The 23,819-nt window shown below is 36.5% G+C and overlaps 1 pseudogene; it reads left to right on the top strand.

Moving 5' to 3' along the window:
* The first annotated feature begins 7,011 nt into the window (after window positions 1–7,011).
* On the top strand, window positions 7,012–7,960 carry LOC138306022 (E3 SUMO-protein ligase ZBED1-like; annotated as a pseudogene).
* The last annotated feature ends 15,859 nt before the right edge of the window (window positions 7,961–23,819 follow it).

The following is a 23,819-nucleotide window of genomic DNA, read 5'->3' as shown; positions in this document are numbered from 1 at the left end:
GGAACGTCTTCATCCATTGTAAACACCATTTTGGGGACGAAAAGTCTAGATACTTTGTAAACAATTCAGGTGAAAATGTTCAAACAGAAGATCTTTTGGATAGTGTATATAGTAAGGATATGAAAGCCGCAATATACTATTCCTATTTCAACGTTAAAGATACACTTATTTCAGTAACTTTTATATTCAAAATTTGTTATTTAAAATTTCCGGTAAAATCAGAAATATATGTTTCTGGTAAAATCAAAGTTGTTGAATACACTGCCGCTAGGAGCGCTAGTATCTGCGAGCAATTTCTAAGCCAATCATATTGAGGAAATTGACTGTAAGAGAATTTTGCAACCACGATCACAATGGCGAGGTGACCCAACCCAAAAAAGCATTTCAAAGAGCTTTGATTGGCGAATGTGTATATGGTACTCGAAATTTAAAATAGGTATCTCCTTTAGCTCTGGGTCCCTCCTTGCTAATATACAGTACAACAGGTAGTGTGAAGGCTGTTGAGATTTTATCTCATTTGATTCCTTGTGGTTGTTATAACACCATGAAAAACATATTATTAAAAAAGTCTAGCCCACCTTCTTCTGCTCTACCAAATAATGTAGTAGGTTATGTTTTTGATAACAACTAACGGCTAATGAGAACCTGGTTAAATAGAGTTAACAAACAACTGGTTGAAATAATGACAAACGTTTTAAGCGTGTGTTTCAAATCCGAATCTGATTCTCAATTTCGACAAGAAAATAGTCCCTCCATTTGGAGAAAGTTTTCAAACCTAAGTGTTTCTATTCTAGATGTCACAAAAGCAACTAAAGAATGTTTAAATCGCCGATTTAAAAATATTCTAGAATTTGTTTCCAAAACAATTTCGAATGATTCGAATCATATTGATGAGATTATCAAAATCAAAGTCGAAAAAGACACAAGCATCTCCTGCTTTGATTGCAATGTTGTGTATAAGAAATCTAAAAGAAAATGTGATTTTTGTCAATCACACCTTAGACCGAAAACAGATAATGAAGTTTTAAGTACACGTGTACCGAAACGCGAAAGCTGTAATGTGTCAGAAATACGTAAATTTCACAATTATATTCCCGACATAAATGATCAAGGATATACATTCAAAAAAGAAACTGATATATTGGAATAAAAAAAAACTTTTGAGTCAACACTGGAGAAACCGAAAATGAGTTTACTTTCATTTCATCAAATTTTATTGACATATTGGTGTTGTATTGTCAATAGGATTGAACAACAGGCTTAGCCTATACACATTCTCTCCTAAGGTGTACCGATGTTTATGGACACAATATATATATATATATAAATTAATTGAAATGAATTTTTATAACAGACATATAAGGGGTTTGTAAATAAAGGGGAATAACTCTTATAAACTCTCTCATACTTCTTTCACACATATACACAAAATAAGGTATAATTTACACATGTACTTAATTTATAATTTATTATAGTTTGATTTATATTTATATTCTGGAGATTGGTAGTCTAGACCTGAAAGTCCATGTGCAAAGTTGCACAGGTCACTGCTACCAACTCTGTTATTTGAGATATATTTAGATTATAACATTATTTACAGATCGTGATAGTGTTATTAGATAGGTACATGATAAAATACAATTTGTACAATCTTGAAGTCGTGCCTAAGCAGGATATAGTGTTTTATATGATTCGGCTAATCTCCATGATTTTCTCAATATTCCGTCATAGTCATGGCATACATTTATACTAATAAGACTATATCTTCAATCTATAACATATACAAGTTAAATCGATGGGATTTACCAATAAAGTTATGTACCTGATTTAATATTTGTCTATTTGTATGTCCATCACAGTCAGGGCAGCCTTGGAGAAATACATTTACATTAATATGATTATGTCTTCCATAGGAATTAATAGAGTTAAAGAGGAGTATTCTTGAATTGTTAAATAAAGGACATTCCAGAAAGTAATGTGAGACTGTTTCATGTTCAGTAGAGCAGTTAAAAATTGGACTGTCAATAAGATGATCATGATATAAGTCAAAGTTTAGATTACTACAGGAGTTCCTTAGTTGACAGAGGACAATATTGGCTCTCCTGTCACCTTCTGTTTTGAAAATTTGTGTAGATTCACGATCAGATAGAATATCTTTATTTAAATATATTTTGAACGCTTCAATAGAGGGTATATCAATTAGATCAGGATTAGATATGTTAACTGTGCGACACATAAAAGGGATAAAACTGTCAAAGTAATTATTTGTTCTACATAGTGGTGAGTTAAAAAATTCTTTGCTGTCTTAGTGCATAGGGATTTTCATTATTAGTAAATGGTATTAGAATGTCTTGAAGATATTGTGGTGAGTGTCCATGTAGTATCTTGTATATCATAATGTGTTTGTGTTTATTTTCTTCTTTCAGATAATGTTTCCCATCGTAATTCATTATATAGTTTTTGGTGTGATGTCCCTGATCTTAAACCTGTAATTATTCTAGCAGCTTCTAATTGTACTGATTCTAGTAAATCCTTTGCTTGCTGTGAGCAATTATCCCATATGATGTCTGCATAGTCTAATATTGGTCGAATGAAACCTGTGTATATTTTGATTAAAGATTTTCTATGTATTTTATTTTTAACAAATCGTAGAATACTCAATCTATTATATGCTTTTTTGTATATATTTTGTATGTGTTCTTTCCAAGTGGCATCATCCTGAAGTGTAAGTCCTAGGTGTTGGTGAGATGTTGTGTCTGTGACTTGTTTACCTTGGAAATATAATGGAGGGTGATGAGTGTCCTGTTTTCTTGAGAATAATACTGATTTAGTCTTGTTTGGATTGAAATTGATATCCCAGGTAGTAGCCCAATGTGAAATATTAGTTAAGTCAACATTAAGAAATTGTGCAGCTTGTGCAGGGTTGTTATCAATTATGATATAAAGGGAAGTGTCATCAGCAAAGAGTTTTATATTAGTGTCTACTGTAGAAGTTATGTCATTAATGAAAAGTAGAAATAGTAGTGGCCCAAGGACCGATCCCTGGGGTACTCCTGCTTTAACATTTCTAAATTGTGAAAAATAACCTTCAGTGTTTACTCTTTGCATTCTGTCAGAGAGATAATTTTCAAACCAAAGAAGAAGATTTCCGTTGATACCATATGATTTTAGTTTAAATAGAAGACCTTTATGCCAAACCCGGTCAAAAGCTTTGCTTATATCACAAAATACAAATCTGAGTTCTTTTCCTTTATCCATATTACTGACAATTTCATGATAAATAAACAAAAGTTGGTTAACTGTAGAATCACCAGGTGTAAAGCCAGACTGGTTCTTTGTAATTACTTCATTTTGGACCAGAAAGTTATATAAATATTTAAATATAATTTTCTCTATGAGTTTACTGAAGCATGAGGTGATAGAGATTGGTCTATAGTTTGTTACTTCGTTAGTAGAACCATTCCCCTTATATATAGCATTAACATTTGTTCTTTTCCAGTTAGTGGGTATTATTCCAGATTGTAGGGTCTTATTAAATAGCAGTGTGAGTGGTAGTGTTAGAGACGTTTGGAGTTTTTTCACAATTCTAGGGATTATACCATCAGGACCAGGAGGTTTATTGGAATTAAGGATTTTAAGTTGGTCAGCAACATCTTGCTGAGTGATGTGGATATCAGACAGTGAGTTAGGAGGATTAGGTTGTGGAGTTTGCGGAAGCTCTATGTCAGGAGTTGAGGTGGCAATGTTACTGAAATGTTTATTAAGAAGTTCAGCTTTATCAACAGGGTGATGGATTAATTGGTTATCTGATTTTAGTGGAGGAATGGAAGAGGATTTATTAGATATTTTTGTGATAGACCTTGCTATCTTCCACCACTTGTCCGGAGAAATATTATTATCATCCAGGGATTTTTCAAGATTTTCAATATATTTCAACTTTGCATCACGAATAAGGTCAATAGTTTCATTCCTTATAACTCGAAACCGTTCCCAGTAGTGAGGATTATTTGTTGTTTTTGCTTTACGGTGAATTCTCTGTCGTTGTCTCATTTTTAATCGAATTGTGTTATTCATCCATGGTTTATCATTTGGTCTTATAGTAATTGTTTTGGAAGGAATGAATCTATTGACCTGCTCATTAATTGCATCAATTATGGACTCATTATAAGTATTAGAATCTTGGATTAATGATAGGTTTAACCAATCTATATTACACAATGCATTATTAATTCCATCAAAATTAGCTTCATCATAATTTAGTATATTTTTTTATAACTTACTTTTTTATAAACAGAGTAGGAAATTGATGCATGAACTGAAGAGTGATCACTACAAAATGGTGGAGACACAAAAGTATCTTTAATAATACTTTGATTATTAGTAAATATAAAGTCAATGGATGTGGCACTTTCAAGTGTTATTCTTGTTGGTTCATTAATAAGGCTAACTAAATTATGCTTAGTAAGAAGTCTTGATAAATGGTCATTTAAGGGTACATTTAACATATCAATATTAATATCACCTGTCAGTTCCACATCCATTGATGTATCAGTAGCTTTAGTCAAAGTATCGTCTAAACGATTCCAGTACTCAACATTACTCTCTGGTCTGTATAGGCAGCCTAGAAGAAAAACATGGTTATCAACTAAAACTTCAGACCAAATAAGTTTTATATCATCTCTTTCTAAATCCAATCTTCTATTCAAAACAACATTATTTTTACTATAAATTATAACACCACCTCCAGGTCCAGTAGTTCTGTCTTTCCTGAGAGGAGAATAGTCAAAACAATGCATCTGAATATCTAAATTAGTTATAGATGTGTTTAAATGAGATTCTGTGATGCATATAATATCGCTATCCTCAAATTCTGTTTCTACCAAGGCTGTCTTGTTTCTAAGGGACCTGACATTTATATGAACTAAATTTATATTCTGTAATGGCCCTGGGTTACTTTCTATATCGCAACACAGAATAAGCAAGAAAAAATGAATTACAAGGAGATATATTAAATTATGAAAACATAAACATACTAGTAGTAATTTAATAGAGATAAATGCATGGTGATCAGCTAGACGATGAAATCTAGATAACGTTGGAGTCGGGAGATCAACAGTCAAAAGAAGATTTGCAAGAATATATCTAATATTACCCATCATTGAGGAATGCATAGTAGAAACTACCGATCACCCAGCTCCACAGAATTATGCAGATTATTTGGAAATGAGTTTACTTGATCCTATCTTTGTAAATCCGGCTTCAAAATCAGCAGTAGAACTAATTTTAGACAACATTGCAAAAGATGCAGGTATAAAGTAATTTGGTTACGGGGAAAGGGAATGGGTATTTATAATATGTGATGGTTCACCTAATAGTGGTGGGTCGATTGACGACTTGTTAGAGCCTTTCGATGTCGATGATCGGTTCTGGATTCCCGTAACTGATTAATTGGATAAAGTTCAACTGAACGCACCCATGAATAACTATTCGAACGCGACCGAAGGGGGACTACTCTAAGCATTTAAAACCATTGCAAATGGCGGCGCATGTGGATGGTGACACCGCTCACTGCGCTAAGGATGATACAAAAGCACTTAAATCTGACAATGAACTGCTGCCAGTGTTGGAAAACAAGACAATATACCCTCATCCCGGAAGTAAAGCCAAAAGCGAAGTATGGAAATACTTCGGATTTCTTAAAATGTGTGATAATTTGCTGCCGACAAAAAGCAATCTCAACATGAACCAAGCAATATGTCGGCTCTGTAGGAAGGTGTACAAAAACACAAGTAGGTTTAGATATGGTTCAATGTTGATAGTAGACTTTCAACTTATATGATCGAAACTACTTAACTCTCATGAATTCATTATTCACACGGAACCTGACAGTGTCAAAAGTTTCAGTTATAAAGACAAAACGAAACGATCAACGATGTGTTATGAACTTATGAGATTAGATTACTCAGCTCTCAGAGTATTTTTTCCTCACTTTTTCATTCCAATTTACACAACTGCAAGTCTGTGCAAGATATAATAATTTCTAAATATGGCCTGCAAGAAATAAATTACATAAATTCAAATTGTATTTCCATTGAGTGTTGAATTATTAAAATATTTCTTTTAATGTTGTTGATTAAATGATTCGTTGGATTATGAATAGTAGAAAATGACATTTTAGATTAAGTTTTCGTATGAAAGTATAATGAGACATTTCACATACATTCTAAATCATTTTCTAAATGTTGATTTTTTTCTTCAGGAAATACAACTAACTTTAGATCCCATATAGACTCGGAACATAAGCTTATGTCAGATGTAGTAAATGGACCCACGTCGGGCACCTCTAGACCTAGTGCTCAGACACAAGTCACACAAGCACAACCAACAAAAAAAACTTTTCGCTGAATAGATCAACATAAGGCACACAGAGAAAAGAAGTAATAGACAATGCCCTTCACAGATTAATAGTTGGAAAAGTTCTGCCTTCCAGTTTGGTAACCAACCAATATTTCAAAGACTTTGTAAAAGCCCTTGAGCCAAGGTAAGAAATTGAAAATAAAATAAAAAATATCGGAAGAAATTGATAAGAAAATTAAACAATATCTGAAGAAATTGAAAAGAAAATTAAAAAATATTCTACCATAAGTAGACATTGCTAGTTTAGAGAGTGTATGATAGACTGATGTTATATTGGAGAATGGAGAGTCTGCTTGAATTTTAAATATTGGATTAATTTAGATGTATATAAAATATCCTAAAAAAACTCAATTTTTCATTCAAATTTGTATTTTCAGATATACTTTATCAACTCGACAGAAACTGATGGAGAACCTGCATAAGAAGAAAGAGGACATTTCAGAAAAACTCCGTGAAAATATTAGAGAATGTGAGAGAGTTGGAATCACACACGACGGATGGACTAGTACCAACACGGAAAGTTTTAGTACTACAACTATACATTATCTTGATAAGAACTGGGAGATGAAAACAGCAGTACTGGACACCAAAAAGATGGAGGGTTCTCATACTTCTGAAAACATTGCACAATCTTTATTGGTCACTGCCCAAGGTGATTGCTACCTCAGATAATGCAGCAAATGATGTTAAGGCTTTTCATTTATTGCAGTGGGAGCGCTTTGGATGTTATGGACATCGCATTAATCTTATGGTGCTGAAAGCTCTAGAATTGCCAGAAATTTCAAGAATTTTGGGAAAAGGCAGACGATTAGTAACCTTATTCCACTGCTCATCAAGTGTTAATGATGTCCTGAAAGAGAAACAGAAGTTATTGTTAGAAGAAAATCTTGTTGGGCACAAACTCATTGGCGATGTATCAACCAGATGGAATCAACTTTAGCCATGTTAAAAAGACTTCTTGAACAGTTGCCAGCGTTAATGGCAGTCGCCACTGATGACAAAGTAAACAAATCGGCTAGAACTACGATACAGAATTGTCTCTTTACTTTTGAAGAGACAACAGTAGCAGAGAGAATAGTAGATGTTCTTCAACCATTTCAAAATGCCACAGAGGTTGTGTGCGCAGAGAAAGTGCCAACACTAAACAAAGTGCTGCCTTTGGTGATAAAACTCCAACGGGCATGGGAAGAGAATGAAGATGATCCGAAAATTGTATCTGCAGTAAAGCTACGAATGCGGGATCAACTTGAAATGAGGTCAACAACTGAAGACTTGGCACTTCTGGCATGTATTCTGAGTCCGTATACAAAAGGTTTTGAATTTCTGCTGGATCAAAGGGCCTCGGCAGAAGCGTTACTGAGAAAGGTATCATCAACAGTGAAAATTACAATTAAGAGAGAACCTGAAGCTGAGGGTCCCCCTGCAACTGAAGTACCAGAGCTTCCATCTTTACCAACTATGCCTGACAATACAAGGTAGTAAAAAAGTAACTTTTTTTGTTTGTTTTTGTTTGAGTTTTACGGCCCATCGACAACTAAGGTCATTTAGGGCCAAACTACAAGTCAGGCATTAATATCAGGATAAAAGATCAGGGTAAGAAAAGGCAAGTAAGGATTAAAACATAGATTGTAAACGTTTATTTGATAAAAAAAAGTTTGCATGGGATAAAATAGTTTTGGCTAAAACACACGAGATAACTCATGCACAATGTTGATGAAACGATGAAATGTTGAGATGATATGATGAGAAATCGTTCATATTTTATCTAAAATACCGATTTCTTTGAGATAATAAAAAATACGATTATGTCTCCCGACATAATTGATTGATATACGTTTTAATTAAAAAAAGAAGTCAATTTCATATTAATTTATTATTTTAATTAGTTAGGCTAAATAGAAATAATTGAATAGGAAGCCGATCGATATACATGTACAGATTAAATGTGTGAAACTGTCTATCCTACTTAGTAACTTTAAATACATAAATTTTATGACGATAACAATATTTGAATTAAACGACTTACATATTATTATAACAAATAAAAAACACGTGACTTAAATCAACACATATATATTTAATAAGGCCGACTCTCCACGAGGCCGACTTATACCAGGGCCGAGGTTGTGAAGACACTTAGGCCTGGCCGACATATAGTAGTGCCGAGGTGTCCATTTCCCGATGCAAACGTATGATAGAGAGACGGTTCAGAAGGCGAAAAGGATGAATGAAGTGACTTTGAATCGAGCGACACCCAGCGTTGAAACAGTGTAAGAACAGGGGAATTCTCAAGACGACAATTCTGAAGCAGAATTTGGTAGTGATAATATTACTATACTTCGTGTGAAGTGAATTGTAACAAATAGAATTGGGGCGTACTAGTGTTTGCAAGGAACGTCTTTAATTGGTGGCAACAACAAAAATAGATTTGGGGCGAAATGTCCTCGAAATTATCTCTATGACAAACGGTATTAACTAGGTCTTTGAACAAATCCGTTAAGGCAATTGCGTATTTGAAAACCATTATAATGTCTTTAAAATCGGGATTGATTGCAATGCTTATTGCGTAATAAAATTTCGTTTGACAATTTAAGGCGAATTTGTAATTTAAAGGAAGTGTTTGAAGGGCGAAATGTCCTCGTTTTAACACTCTGGAGCGAGTTTTACAAAAGGTCGTTAACATGGAGTACGGTTAAAACGGCCCCACTGCAATAACGGCCCCAGTCGAAACGGCCTCACTTTTATGTAGGCAGATATAAGACAAAGCTTATGACGGAACACATTGAGATTAATTAAAAGTAAATTTAAATGAATGAACATTTTTGTTGTCTATCTTATTAAAGATGGTTGGTTAGGTTAATACTGTATACCTACATATACAAGTAAATGATGTTTCAAATGATGATTTTTTTTTACGTTCACGATCTCTAGCAGCGTTTGATAGATGTAATATTCAAGTAAGAAATAAATTTGAAATGTCTTCAAAATACTTTTAGTATTGATTTCTCATCGATTCATGTATGGTTGAGACGAAGATATTGTTGAAAAGGGAAGTGCTAGCATTTAACTCGGAAATTACTTGTACTTGTTTAGTAGGAGTTTTTGATATTTTGACAAACGGAAAATATTGAGAATGCAGTTAAAGTAATAAATATATTCAAATCTTTAATTATTGCAAAATTTTTCAATATGTTCAATGTGTTAATTATATACATTTGTCTTCTAAATGTTCACTGTAAAATATGTGGTAAGTTTTGCTTGTAACATTATCTTACAAAACGAATTACATGTAGCTCACATATCAGTATCTAAGAAATTGCAAGAAATAGATTATCTTTCTCATTAATTAAATAGAAAACGTCCAAATGATAGTATGTGAAACATTTTGTTAAACTATTAGAAATCAAATGTACATGTGTCAAAAATTTAGTGAATTTGGGCAAATGTTTGTTCTTAGTTATGAAAGACGTTAAAATAAGTTTTAATTATGTGAATTATGATAACATGCACTGAAATTTCGAAGAGAACGGCTTGAGTTTTACATGAGACCAACAGAATGTATGAGGCAGAATTGAATTGTATCCTTTATATATAGACATGTATTGATTTACTAATATTCATGATTTGATTTGTTCTTTCCCGTACAGTTTACCGTAATTTTGTGGGATATCAGCGCCTTTACAATTACACCGTATACACTATATAATTACCATATAATTAGGTATACACTGACCACGGCTAATTCATCTTGTGGTGACAACTGTCAATCATAACTTGTTATGGGTTCAGATTCTCTATTTGCTTTGGGTTTACAGTGACGATATACGCCACACTCACACAACTTTGATAAAAACATACATTCTTGATAAAATTGAAATGTATTGTAGTAGAGAAAGAGAGCACAAAACTTGGTCTTAATCTTAATTACAGTAATGTTCTTTTCTAGGGCTAATGAAATATAGTTACAAAGATTATTTTATTCTTTTATATTTTGTGCATTAAGTAATTGAGCATTAAGTAATTGAACCAACTTAAACATGTTGGAATATCGGACAAAAAATGGTTTTCTAATATGAAATCTTCATACACTTTGCACTTTTAAGGAAATAAAATTCACCCTCACTATCGTTATTGCAAAATGCAATATTCTCCTTTCTCTTCTCCTTTCTATATATATTTACACCTTATGCAGATAACCGAGATGTATGCAATAATAAGATGTTTGTATGAAGTTAATTCGAAAGTATTTCCAGCAAAAGCCATCTGTATTAATGTTTTTGTTTTTTTACCGAGGCTATGGAAAAATAAAATTAAAGCTTTCGAATGAAATATGATTGTGTCTATGACCCACAGTCCGTTATAGTCTCCGTGATAAACACGTATATTTCATTGACTATATTAAAAGACTAAATGTACATCGCTAGAACCGTGACCAATTTCACGGCTATTTGCGTCCAATTTGATCATTCGTTGATCTAATAATAAAATATCAGAAACAAAAGTATCCATAATTTAACATTTATTCTGCCAAAGAAATATTTTACAGAGGTGTATAATTTATGATGTAGTGTTGTTAGAATAAATAGTTTCCAATTTGAAAAAAATACGTTGTACAAAAGAAAGAACAAAACACAGCAAGAAAACCTATCAAAGATATTAAACAATTTCACTGTAACAAGCATTGTAGAATAATGAAATTATTAGTTACAAATTAGTGCCGTCAAGGATTTATATGTCTCATATACGTCCTTGGTGCCGTGTTACGTATTTTTCTATCATTATAATGTACAAGCAAAATATAAATTCTTATAAATAAAATAAACAAAATCAACGCTGAATATAAGCTGAAATAAACATGTGTTCCTTTTTTAAACATTTTTTGTAACGGGGCCGTTTTGACTGGGGCCGTTATTGCAGTGGGGCCGTTCTGACTGGGGCCGTTTTAACAGTGGGGCCGTTTTAACTGGGATTCGTTAACATAGACGTTACACACGACATTATTGCGTCTTACTTAAACCACAGGGCCTCGTTACTATTGATGATATATATAAGATAGGTCACGTCTATTTACATACATTACACAAGGGAAGAAGCTCCGTCATTGAGCTGGCTAGGGGCGCCAATTTCAAACGAATATTAACAACACTTACTTTTGATATTTCTTCGTCGAAACTGTTGCTATCGTTTCATTATATATTCTAGTTTTTGTATCCACAGTAGTTTCGTGTTCGTTCTACGATCTTAACCGCATTTTAAAGCAATTTTGACGAGAGGTTACAAATATCCCGCCCTGTCCAGCTTCCATTGGACCGTAAGTTGCGCAATATCAGGTCTACTTGAAGTAGGTTGTTTGGTGGCGATAAATGTGTTGTCACCATCATAGATGTTCCGTCCAAGGATATGGTCATTTGATCCCTTACTGGGTTTGTTGTTTAGTGCAGGGAGCCTCGCCAGCTTTACCTTGGTGGTTTTGGTCTGGCGTTGCTACTGCGGTCCAATGGAAGCTGGGCAGGGCGGGATATTTGTAACCTCTCGTCAAAATTGCTTTAAAATGCGGTTAAGATCGTAGAACGAACACGAAATTACTGTGGATACGAAAACTAGAATATATAATTAAACGATAGCAACAGTTTCGACGAAGAAATATCAAAAGTGAGTGTTGTTAATATTCGTTTGAAATTGGCGCCCCTAGCCAGCCCAATGGCGGAGCTTCTTCCCTTGTGTAATGTATGTAAATAGACGTGACCTATCTTATATATATCATCAATAGTAACGAGGCCCTGTGCTTAAACGAACGAAGACGTTACATGCAATATTACTAAAAAGGTCGCAGCTTGCATCTACGTTTACGTAAAAATCTATGGGTGCGAGGAGATACGTAAAAATCTATGGGTGCAAGGAGATATTCTATCATTTGTGACAGAGAAAATAAGGGCATTTCGCCGGAAAAAGTTTCAAGAGATTGAGCATTTTCGGGTATTTTCGGCCACCAAATATAAAAACTTTTTTTAACCAAATAATCTGTCGTTAATTAAAATATTAAGATTTACCCACATATCTCGTGTTATTATTTTTTCACACCAATGATAGTGAATTTAAACTTTTATCTACAACAATAACGAAATTATGTTTTACCTGAGCAGATTCAGCAATTATTATGCAATATTTAATGAGGTTGTCAAAGTATTTCTCTTATCAATGAAAACTGCAAAAAAGATTGATATTTTTAGGCAATACTCGATGGAAGGCCTCTGGATGAAAATGATTCCAGGCGGCAACACTCCAGCTACCAATTGGGCAAGTGGGGTCGAATTTTACCAACAGTTTTGTTAATTGTCTGGAGTTTTCGGTCTGCTAAGTGGTTTTTCCTGTATTTTTGATAGTAAACTCTAAATCAGCGACATCACCGACTTTTTAGGTCATCTGACCCGAAGGGTCAGGATGACCTACAGTCGTCATGTTTTCGTCCGTCGCCGTGCCCCGTCCGCCGTGCGTTAACTTTTCACATTTTGAATTTCTTCTCAAGTTCTACCAGTGTGATTTGGCTGAAACTTGCATGAAATGATCCTGACATGGTCCCGACAAAGTGTTGTTATTTTTCGGGTCGATCCGAAATCCAAGATGGCCGCCAAAGCCGCCATCTTGAAAACTCATTTTGAACTTCTTCTCAAGTTCTATCGGTGCGATTTGGCTGAAACTTCCATGAAATGATCCTAACTAGCCCTACTAATTTCGCGTCTAAATATCGTTTGATAAAATCCTCTTCTGAAATTAATCAAACAAACAAACAAACAAACCTACACTTGTTTGATACACTATAATAGTGATAATAGTGATTTCCTTGTCATCTAGCCCTACTATTTTCGCGTATTTTTCTATTTCTTTTATCCCGGTCTTTAATTTAGTGGGGTCACCCTCGAATGACCTAACAACCTGGAAAACTCCCTGCACTGTCAAAGCCGCAGAGAAGTTCTTAAAATGTTGTGCCATGTTTCTGAATACTACCTCACTATCGTCCTGAGCAATATTCTGATCTGGGGGCATAATTTGATTTTGTTCTGTCTTGTATTAGACCTGCCATATGCTCTGTTAATTGGGGCATGTCTACATCTAAATTGAGAGACATTGTTTTTTTTTTTAAATATTGCCAAAAATATGTATACTGATAGTACCTGATTTCTAACTAAACAAATTATACCACTAAATACCTAAACAACATTAAAAATGGTCAGCTACTAGAGGTACTTATCAAAGTAGAGAAATTTCGCTTACCTTTAGCCGTCTGTTTCATCGTCTTCAGGTTCTTTCTTTAATTCTAGTAATTGAAGATCCCGGCTTCACTTTTGGCCTTGAGTTGAGCGTTCGCCCCTGTGAGAAAGGCTATGAGGGTTCTGTCCCCGTGGCCGGGACACATCCCAAAGTCTATAAAAAGTGGTAGTTTTCTTGCTCCTGCTTCAGCGTTCAGCATACAGGGTGTGGGACGACTGCGTTCGCCCGTTGTCAGTATAATGTGGACCGGTCGGAGTGTGTTGCTTGGTGTCTTTGGGCGGCATGCCCTTCAAGATGATATTAGCACTATAAAAAGGGTCAACAGTTCCAATATACAAGAAGACACAACACGAACTTACCGCAGTCTCCCAGTTACAACTCACCTAGCACAACATACACGCAGCACACCGCATACATGGGAGGCCGTCCTTACATGACCTTAGCTTGTTAATAGGACGTTAATAGAGAAGGAAAAAAAAAAGATCAAACAAACCAAAACGACAAGGTGGTAGGGTCGACAGCTTGATGGCAAGGCTCAATTTCTTCTGGCAAAACTTCCCGTAGGTCTTGGAAGGAGTCTATCTATTATTACCCCTTCCGTAAGGCCAGGGAAAGATGCTACTGATGCCAATAACTATCGTCCTATTTCGTTGACGAGTTGTATTTGTAAAACTCTAGAACGTATGATAAATACTAGATTAGATTGGTTCCTGGAATCAAACAATATTTTAAGTCCTTTGCAAAGCGGCTTTAGAAACCGCAGGGGAACGGTAGATCACTTAGACTAGAAACATTTGCCAAGAAAGAACATCTTGTGGCCGTATTCTTTGATCTTGAAAAGGCATACGACACAACTTGGCAATATGGCATCATGAACGATCTTCATGATATCGGTATACGTGGTAATTTGTCAAAATTTATTTCAAATTTCATATCTGACAGGCATTTCAAAGTTCGAACGGGTTCAACTTATTCAGAAACAGAAACACAGGAGATGGGTGTCCCCCAGGGTGGTATCCTATCCGTCACACTTTTTGGAAATTAACAGCATAACTAAATGTCTTGGCCAATCTACAGAAGGGTCTCTATTTGTGGATGATTTTTTGATCTGTTACAGATCAAAGAACATGCACACTATAGAACGACAACTACAACAATGTTAAGGCAAATTATAATATTGGGCTGACGAAAATAGCTTTAGATTTTCAAGATCAAAAACTGTCTGCATGCATTTCTGTCAAAAACGAAAACCACACAACGATCCAGACCTCACACTCAATGGAATTAAAATTCCAGTAGTTGAACAAACTAAATTTCTTGGATTAATATTTGATTCGAAACTGTCCTTTGTTCCACACATAAAACACCTTAAGGATAAGTGCTCGAAGGCGCTGAACATTCTACGTGTTCTGTCCCATTCTGATTGGGGTGCAGACCGTGAAATGCTTCTGCCTATCTACCGTGCACTTATTAAAACTTGACTACGGCTCGATTGTCTATGGATCGGCTCGCAGCTCCTATCTACAGATGCTTGACCCTATCCAGAATCAGGGACTGCGTCTGGCACTTGGAGCTTTTCGAACAACACCTGTGAAGAGTCTCCATGTGGAAGCTAATGAGCCATCTCTAGACGATCGACGAAAGAAATTATTTTTACAGTATGCTGCTCAACTGAAATCCAATCCCAAAAACCCCGCATTCGATCTTGTATTTAATCCACAACACCAGGACATATTCAGACAAAATCAAAAGCTCATACCAACATTTGGCATCAGAATTTCAAAGTTTTTTGCAGGAACTAAATATAAATTTCGAAACCATTGACGAGTACACCATATCGGATGTACCACCATGGCTCATTCAAACACCTGATATCAATTTATCTTTGCATGAGAGGACAAAGTCCAGTGCATTTCCCTGATCATGTCAAGATCTACACTGACGGCTCAAAAGATGGTGATAAAGTTGCGGCAGCATGCTGTATATCTAATCACTGTTCCTCTATCCGACTTCCAGATGCTGCCTCCATTTTCTCTGTGGAAGCTTGTGCTATCGGTCTGGCTCTTGACCACATCGAAGAACACCGCATTGAAAAGGCAATTATCTGTTCCGACTCTCTTTCGGTTCTTTGAAATCAAGAAACCTAAATGAATATAGTGTTAAAAATATAAACTTTATTTATTTTACATCGATTACAAAACAAGTTATACAACCTAGGTAAATAACTCTCGTTGGCCCTAATGTAATCGCGCGAGGTATCTTAGTGTGTGAGGAACTGGAGTGCCAGGGGAAAACACATGTGATCGGCCAGGTGACCTCTAAACTTTTCACGTCCGTGCTGGGGATTGTACCCCAGCTAGCCACTTTTTTCACTTAAGACAGCCTGGGTTCGAGGTTCAGGATTGGAGACATCTGTATTCCCTATCATAGAGGAAGACTGATATCGTATCATCGGTTGATATTAAACGATATATCCTAGAATTGTGTGCATAATTATTATCACGGGCGTTTAAATTAAAGTGATTTTAAATGTACCTGAGAGTCCTGCCATGAAAACCCACCATGCAGTGTTTGTTCTGTATTTTCACGTTCTCCAGCTGTGGTCTGTTGACCTCTCTGCAGGTTGTTCAACACATTCCTGATCAGAATGTCTTCATCCTTGGAAGTGTCATCAGCTGTTGTCGATTCCTGGACATGGGATGTGGGGCCGTCTGTGGTTCCTTCTGCTTTAGGTTGTACTGCCTCTACCGGATCCGTCGGGGACTTGGCCAGGTCCTCAGACGTAAGGCAAGATAGGTCCTCCATTGAACAAAAACCGAAATTGAACAGCAAATGTAGTGAATCCTCAGTTATTTTCTCTTCTGTTGCCCAGATCTCCATTTTTTTTGCAGGCGTCACAAAAGGACATATAGTCTAGTTGAATGGCAAATAAAGCCATAAAAGATGTTGTCGTTTTCATAACGCTCCCCAACCTCTTGATCATGAATTATCCAAAGAAACGTCATTTGGAATATTAAAAAAATTAACGTATTTCCTTTTAGGGCATTTTGAAGTTTTCAAATTTTTCTGTGATAAAATGTTCCAACATACATCAAGGATATTGAATGTTTAGATCGTCTGTGATAAAATGTTTCAAAATATAGCGAGAAGCCTAATGTTCCTAAAAAACAGCAAGTCTCCAAAAACACGCACCTCGCACTTCACACATGCAATACACTGCATACATGAGAAGCCAACATTACATGATCATAGCTTTTAATAGGACGTTACAATAATCAAACAAACAAACAATTCGGCCACATAACTCCTTAAAAGTTTAACAGAAGCTTCATATTTCTGCTCCTGCTGACATCTGGCGGATGGATTACTGTCACCATGGTAATGCTGGTCAGAGGTAGGTTTATCCGAATCTTTTTACAATTTTTCATTGCCCAGTGAAAATGAGTGCATACAAGTTGGACTTAACAGCCAGTTAACCATGGTTTTTTCTTTAAAATATGCTGGTCCTTTCGATACATCTTGCAATGCCCTTTTCACAGATCTGACAGCATGACATGAGTCATTCTGGTTGGCAGTATGAGGACTTTGGTTTTTGACATACTTGTTAATGAAAAGATCCACATCATGTGTATGAACATTTTTGGTAACATCCTTTCTATCAAAATAATACATTTTTAAATTCCAAACCGTTCATGTCTTGTCGGCTTTTGCCACATGGATGCATGCTATGCCATGTTGTTTTTCTTAACAAAATAAAATCTGCAAAAAAATGTACTGGTCTATAATTAACTACAGCGTATAAACTATCACGAATCATACATCCGATAAATCCGGATTGGATTTCAGTTGAGCAGCATACTGCAAGGATAATTTCTTTCGTCGATTGTCTGGAGATGGCTCATTAGCTTCCACACGGAGACTCTTCACAGGTATTGTTCGAAAAGCTCCAAGTGCCAGACGCAGTCCCTGATTCTGGATAGGGTCAAGCATCTGTAGATAGGAGCTGCGAGCCGATCCATAGACAATCGAGCCGTAGTCAAGTTTTCATCTAATAAGTGCCTGGTAGATACGCAGAAGCATTTCCTGCAGGTAGGGCGTTAGAATTGTACCTGCTGCCCCTATTGCATGATCGTAAAAGGCGACTAAATTTAGGATCTTATATTTTCTCTTCTTTCTAACTGACTTTATCTTTCCTAATGCCTCCCTTGGCACCGCCTCACTTTTGGCCTTGAGTTGAGCGTTCGCCCCTGTGAGGAAGGCTCTGGGTTCTGTCCCCTGGCCGAGACACACCAAAGTCTATAAAAGTGGTAGTTTCTGCTCCTGCTTGGCGCTCAGCATACAGAGAGTGGGACGACTGGTTCGCCCGTTGTCAGTATAATGTGACCGGGTGGAGTGTGTTGCTTGGTGTCTTCGGCGGCATGCTTCAGTGATATAGCACTATAAAAAGGGCAACAGTTCCACTATACAAGAGGACACAACATGAATATACCGCAGTCTCCCAAAAACACGCACCCCGCACAACATACGTGCAACACACCGCATACATGGGAGGCCGTCCTTACATGACCATAGCTGTTAATAGGACGTAAACTAATCAAACAAACAAACAAAGCATTTCACGGTCTGCACCCCAATCAGAATGGGACAGAACACGTAGAATGTTCAGCGCCTTCGAGCACTTATCCTTCAGATGTTTTATGTGTGGCACAAAGGACAGTTTCGAATCAAATATTAATCCAAAAAATTTAGTTTGTTCAACTACTGGAATTTTAATTCCATTGAGTGTGAGGTCTTGATCGTTTTGTGGTTTTTAGTTTTTGACAGAAATGCATGCAGACAGGTTTTGATCTTGAAAATCTGAAGCCATTTTCGTCAGCCCAATTTTGTAATTTGCCTAAACATTGTTGTAGTTGTCGTTCTAAAGTGTGCATATTCCTTGATCTGTAGCAGATCAAGAAATCATCCATAAATAGAGACCCTTCTGTAGATTGACCAAGACAGATTTGAAACTACCATACATTGACTTTAAACCTTCTATTCAGTCAGCCATCAAACACCATTGGCAACAAAGATGGTCTACCGAAACAAACAATAAACTGTTAAAAATACAAGCTACATTTAATCCTAAACTATCCAGTTGGAGAGACCGCAGAGAGGAAGTTGTCCGAATTGGACACTAATGTTTTACACGTGCCTATCTATTGAGAGGGGAGGATCCACTTATATGACATGCACGTGATTCTCCTCTCACAGTGGAGCATGTTTTAATGCACTGTATTGATTTTAATCACATACGAGATAAGTATTGCGATGTCTCATCATGGTATCAACCCAACATATTGTCGTTTCATTAATAATGCATGAGTTTTTTTCGTGTGTTTTAACCAAAATTATTTTATCCCATACAATGTTTTTAGCTCACCTGGCCCAAAGGGCCGGTGAGCTTATGTCATGGCGCGGCGTCCGTCGTCCGTCCGTCCGTCCGTCCGTCGTCCGTCTGTCCGTCAACAATTCCTTTAAATGGCTACTAGTCATAGAGTTCTGCATGGATTGTAACCAAATTTGGCCACAAACATCCTTGGGGGAGGGGGAACAGAACTTGTATAAATTTTGGCTCTGACCCCCCTGGGGCAGGAGGGGCGGGGCCCAATAGGGGAAATAGAGGTAAATCCTTTAAATCGCTACTAGTCATAGAGTTCTGCATGGATTGTAACCAAATTTGGCCACAAACATCCTTGGGGAAGGGGGAACAGAACTTGTATAAATTTTGGCTCTGACCCCCCGGGGGCAGGAGGGGCGGGGCCCAATAGGGGAAATAGAGGTAAATCCTTTAAATCGCTACTAGTCATAGAGTTCTGCATGGATTGTAACCAAATTTGGCCACAAATATCCTTGGGGGAGGGGGAACAGAACTTGTATAAATTTTGGCTCTGACCCCCCCGGGGGCAGGAGGGGCGGGGCCCAATAGGGGAAATAGAGGTAAATCCTATAAATCGCTACTTGTCCTAGAGTTCTGCATGGATTGTAACCAAAAATTTGGCCACAAAACATCCTTGGGGGAAGGGGAACAGAGCTTGTATAAATTTTGGCTCTGACCCCCCGGGGGCAGGAGGGGCGGGGCCCAATAGGGGAAATAGAGGTAAATCCTATAAATCGCTACTTGTCCTAGAGTTTTGCATGGATTGTAACCAAATTTGGCCACAAACATCCTTGGGGAAAGGGGAACAGAACTTGTATAAATTTTTGCTCTGACCCCCTGGGGGCAGGAGGGGCAGGGCCCAATAGGGGAAATAGAGGTTAAATCCTATAAATCGCTACTTGTCCTAGAGTTCTGCATGGATTGTAACCAAATTTGGTCACAAACATCCTTTTTGGAAGGGAAACAGAACTTGTATAAATTTTGGCTCTTACCCCCCAGGGGCAGGAGAGGTGTGGCCCAATATGGGAAATCGGAGGTAAATATTCAAATTCCTTCAGAAAAGAAACAATGAACCTGTATTCAGAACATGACTTGACATTACAAACCAGGTGAGCGTTACAGGCCCTCTGGGTCTCTTGTTATTAAATTAAACTTTACAATCTGTGGTTTTTAGTTCGTTGTTTGCTATGTTTTATCCTAATCATTTAGATACAATCATTACTACCTTGTCCTGTTACATGACGTGTAACTCTTGGTGGATTTGTAACTTCCTCATCTTCCGTTTCCGCACCGCATACATGGGAGATCATTCTTGCATGACCATAGCTGTTAATAGGACAAAAAAACCTGTACCTGGTCGCATTAACGCATTACTTGTGTTTGGCCACAATATGCATTCGTCCCGAATTTCCGACCATTTTGTTATTATATGATATTTTAAATTGAAACAAACGAATAAATATAATAATAAAAATATAATCAATATTATACCTGACGACGTTTACAAATAATACGACTGCATTTTTGCAAACCTTTCAATTTGTTTAAATAAGCTAGACAAAATAAATTCAACACACACTCTGATAATATGACCTGTGAATAGTGATTTTCCCAGTTAAGGATGTACTCCTCTCAGAAGTCAAAATTTTCTTGTATTAAACTTTTTTCTCATATAGATTTTTGGAAATAGAAGTTCATACAATAAAAGAAAATGGAAGAAAAATCATATGTCCGTGTGCTCATTTTTGAGCTATTGTCACTCAAAGATACCTAGTTGACAAAATATTGGATTTAATGGGAATTTTGCCTTTTTGACCATATACACAAGGGATTAAAGCCATAATTTTCTAATGAGTTGTTTGATATGTATGGATGTTTGTAGAATTTATTTTCCAGTACTCTTCTTTAAAAACATACCAGTTTTGATTTATTAGGCTAATTTTTTTCTCATAATAACAACATATGCTACCCCTACCCCTTAATTTTGAGCTGCAAAATGCACCGTTTTCAGCCGTTTTTGCCGAATTTAACCCTTTATAGAAACAGTTCTGGTATTAAACTTTTGTTAATATTTTGCATATTAATAGGGAATGGGTTGTTCATTCCAAATCAGGAAGAAAAGTGTGGGGTCTGTGTGCTTACTTTTTTGCCCCATTTGAATATTTGTTATTTTTCAGTAATTTAGAGTAAAAAATAAAAGTGCTCAATTAACCAAATTAAATGTAAAATTTGGCCGCCACAGCCGCCATCTTGAAAACACATTTTGAACTTCTTCTCAAAGTTCTACCAGTGCGATTTGCTGAAACTTGCATGAAATGATCCTGACATGGTCCCCGACAAAGTGTTGTTATTTTTTCGGGTCGATCCGAAATCCAAATGGCCGCCACAGCCGCCATCTTGAAAACACATTTTGAACTTCTTCTCAAGTTCTACTGGTGCGATTTGGCTGAAACTTGCATGAAATGATCCTGACATGGTCCCGACAAAGTGTTGTTATTTTTCGGGTTTTGATCCGAAATCTAAGATGGCCGCCACAGCCGCCATCTTGAAAACACATTTTGAACTTCTTCTCAAGTTCTACCGGTGCTATATGGCTGAAACTTGCATGAAATGATCCTGACATGGTCCCGACAAAGTCTTGTTATTTTTCGGGTCGATCTTGAAATCCAAGATGGCCGCCACAGCCGCCATCTTGAAAACACATTTTGAATTCTTCTCAAGTTCTACCGGTGCGATTTGGCTGAAACTTGCATGAAATGATCCTGACATGGTCCCGACAAAGTGTTCGTTTTCTTTTACGGGTCGATCTGAAATCCAAGATGGCCGCCACAGCCGCCATCTTGAAAACACATTTTGAACTTCTTCTCAAGTTCTACCGGTGCGATTATGGCTGAAACTTGCATGAAATGATCCTGACATGGTCCCGACAAAGTGTTGTTTATTTTTCCGGGTCGAATCTGAAATCCAAGATGGCCGCCACAGCCGCCTCATCTTGAAAACACATTTTTTGAACTTCTTCTCAAGTTTTCTAACCGGTGCGATTTGGCTGAAACTTGCATGAAATGATCCTGACATGGTCCCGACAAAGTTATTGTTATTACATCTCTGGTTGATCCCAAATTAGAAGATGAACTACCATGACACTATATCTAATTTAATTGCATCCTCTGTGTTAATTATAAGGCCCTTGGGCCAATTTGTTTGGAAAAATAAAATTTGTAGAAAGAAATTTGAAAATGATCCTGACATGATCCTGACAAAGTGACACCATATATAATTAATTTTACTATTGTCAAGGTATGTCCAGATGACCGTTAAGGCGCCCTTTGGGCCTCTTGTTTCTCATAGATTTTTGGGCAAATAGAAGTTCATACAATAAAAGAAAATGAAAGAAAAATGAAAAATCATATGTCCGTGGTGCTCATTTTTGAGCTATTTGTCATGTCAAAGATACTTAATTGACAAAATATGGATTTAATGGAAATTTGCCGTTTTGACCATATACACAAGGGATTAAAGCCATAATTTCCTAATGAGTTGTTTGATATGTATGGATGTTTGTAGAATTTATTTTCCAGTACTCTTCTTTAAAAAACACGCCCTGCATGTGGTAGGGCTTAATGAATTTGTACCTGCTCCCCTTTGGTTCTTCATGATTGTCAAGAAACCCATAAAGCCCTAGGATTTTATCTTTTTCTCTTCTTTAATCTTACTTTCGATTTCTTCTAAAAACTCAAATTACTTATCTCTGGATTCCTTTCATGGCCTGTGATTGAGCGTTTGAACACTGTGGGGAAGGCTAAGGGTGCTCTGTCCCCTAGGCACAAACAGATTTGAAACACCATACACCGACATCAAACCTTAATTTCACTCAGCCATCTTAGCGCTTGGCAACAAAGGTGGTCTGGACGACAAATTTCGCCCTGTTTCAAAATGTGACCTACACTTAATCTTCGGCTGGAATTCTCCAGTGATATAGCACTAAAAAAAGGGCAAGAGATTCCACTATCAAGAAAGACACAATATGAATATACCGCATCTCCCAAAACTCTTTCCTCCACAACAACCGCAACAGACCAACATACTCGAGCCGAGTCCTGCATGAACCATAGCTGTTAATAGACTTAATCAATCTAACAAACAGAAACTTAGGAAACACCTACACCATTTTGGGATAGTATATTAGGCTATTGTTTTTTTTTCGTCATAATAACAACATAAGGCTACCCCTACCCTGATAATTTAGCTAAAATATGCACCGTTTCACCGTTCTTTTATTTGCCGCGAATTTCTAACCCTTTATGCGTAAACAGTTCATGTATTACAAACTGGTGGTTATATTTTGCATATTAAAACAGAGGAATGGGTTCGTTCATATTTCCAAATCAAAGCGGAAAAGTGTGGTCTGAGAGCTCGCAGATAATTGACAGTCAATTGCCCATTTGAATATTTGATATTGTTCAGTAATTTAGAGTAATAAAATAAAAGTGCTCAATTTTACCATTAAATGTAGAAATAGTGCGACAAAAGTGTATCATTTCACTCATTAAATGCTCAAATTTTAATTACCACGGACATAGTAAAGATTTACAGCAAAAAATAGCTCGATACAGCTAAAAATGCTGGGCGCAGTGATGATTTAAGTAAAAACCAATATCCTGATAAAAAATAGGTAAAACTGTAGCTCTAACTCAAAGCGAAAAAAGACACAATT

The sequence above is a fragment of the Argopecten irradians genome, chromosome 13, assembly GCF_041381155.1.
Source record: "Argopecten irradians isolate NY chromosome 13, Ai_NY, whole genome shotgun sequence".
In the NCBI taxonomy this organism is placed as follows: Eukaryota; Metazoa; Mollusca; class Bivalvia; order Pectinida; family Pectinidae; genus Argopecten; species Argopecten irradians.
The sequence above is the reverse complement of the archived record's forward strand: the minus strand, read 5'-3'. Positions and strand labels throughout refer to the sequence as shown.